Here is a 1,902-nt window from a genome sequence, read left to right as displayed (position 1 = left end):
TTTTGCTTTCTGAGCCCCAGCAGTGGCAATAAACAGCCCTGAGAGGGTTGCTTTTTCCTAGAAGTTTGCTTTTAAAACTCAAAACCCCCGCCACCGGAAGCTGGTCACCGCGGACCCGCCCACTAGGGGGTCGTCACGTGTTTAACCTCGCTGACGCAAGGATTTCTGGGAGAGCAAGCACCCTGGAAGCCGAAGGTTAGTGGACAAATCGTCATTTCCTTCGGCTAGAGGAGCTCAACGGACCTCTTCTCTTGCTCTGATACATCGCAGAATGGAGGCGGTGAAGAGTGAGCGGGAGCGGGGGAGCCGACGAAGGCACTGGGACGAGGACGTGGTGGCGGCGGCGGCGGTGGTGGTGGTGAAGCAGGAGCGCCTCAGCCCGGAAGCCGCGCCTCCGGCCCACCGCCGTCCAGACTTCTCTGGCGGTAGCTCGTCCCCGCTGGCAGGCGAGCCGGGCCGCCCCAGCCACCGCGGAAACCGAGCCCGAGGAGTTAGCCGGTCCCCAGCCAAAAAGAAAAACAAGTCCTCAGGGAGAAGAAACAAATCTCCTCGGAGTAAGAGAAGCCGAAGTCCTCACCACTCAACAGTCAAAGTGAAGCAGGAACGTGAGGATCATCCCCGGAGAGGACGTGAGGATCGGCAGTACCGGGAACCATCAGAGCAGGAACACAGGAGAGCTAGGAACAGTGACCGGGACAGACACAGGGGCTATTCCCACCAAAGAAGAAAATCTAATGAGAGGCCTGGCAGTGGGCAGGCTCTGGGACGGGATCGAGACATTCAGAAGCTACAGGCTCAAGAAGAAGAGCGGGAGTTTTATAATGCCAGACGCCGGGAGCATCGCCAGAAGGACGAAGTTAGTGGCGGTGGTAATGAGTCTCAGGAGTTGGTTCCTCGGCCCGGTGGCAACAACAAAGAAAAAGAGGTGCCCGCTAAAGAAAAACCAAGCTTTGAACTTTCTGGGGCACTTCTTGAGGACACCAACACCTTCCGAGGTGTAGTCATTAAATATAGTGAGCCCCCAGAAGCACGTATCCCCAAAAAGCGGTGGCGTCTCTACCCATTTAAAAACGATGAAGTGCTTCCAATAATGTACATCCATCGACAAAGTGCGTACCTCCTGGGTCGACACCGCCGCATTGCAGACATTCCAATTGATCATCCGTCTTGTTCAAAGCAGCATGCGGTCTTTCAGTATCGGCTTGTGGAATATAATTGTGCTGATGGCACAGTTGGTCGAAGGGTGAAACCCTACATCATTGACCTTGGCTCAGGCAATGGAACCTTCTTGAACAACAAACGTATTGAGCCACAGAGATACTATGAACTTAAAGAAAAGGATGTACTCAAATTTGGGTTCAGTAGCAGAGAATACGTCTTGCTCCATGAGTCGTCAGACACTTCTGAAATAGACAGGAAAGAAGATGAGGATGATGAAGAGGAGGAGGAAGTGTCTGACAGCTAGCAAACTAAGAACCTAAATTATTGAGACACCTTTTCCTTCTTGGAAGGCTTTGACTCAGCACTGTGGGGCTCTCTGTAATGCCTCTTAATGCCTTAAGTCTTTCCTCTGTTGCTGACCAGCTTGTGTTACAATTTATGAACACTGACTTATGTTTTGTTGAACTTTTTTCTGGGGCACATCAGCCACATGCCTGGGGACATTTGTTTTCAGAACAGTCTCACCAATTACAGCACATGAAGTGTTGTGGCTTTAGCTGGTGCTTTCAGAACTGCCTAGGAAACTGTAAACCCTTGGTTAAGGGGGAATTATGGCTTGTTCTCTTTGTACAGTTAACTTTATTTATATAGTTGTTACGCTTTGTGGACCAGGTGTTTTTGTTTTGGGGGCAAACCCCTGAGCAGAGAATATGACTAAGCTTTGGTTATCACCAAAACAGT

The 1,902-nt window shown here is 50.8% G+C and overlaps 1 pseudogene across 1 annotated transcript; it reads left to right on the top strand.

Moving 5' to 3' along the window:
* The first annotated feature begins 211 nt into the window (after nt 1-211).
* On the top strand, nt 212-1,693 carry LOC105811421 (annotated as a pseudogene). The gene has a single exon (XR_001137547.1). The product of XR_001137547.1 is annotated as a smad nuclear-interacting protein 1 pseudogene (transcript).
* Nucleotides 1,694-1,902: the final 209 nt, after the last annotated feature.

This window comes from Propithecus coquereli, unplaced genomic scaffold (assembly GCF_000956105.1).
Source record: "Propithecus coquereli isolate 6110/MARCELLA unplaced genomic scaffold, Pcoq_1.0 Scaffold235, whole genome shotgun sequence".
NCBI lineage: Eukaryota > Metazoa > Chordata > Mammalia > Primates > Indriidae > Propithecus > Propithecus coquereli.
Note: the sequence above shows the minus strand (reverse complement) of the source record. Positions and strands in the feature narration are given on the sequence as shown.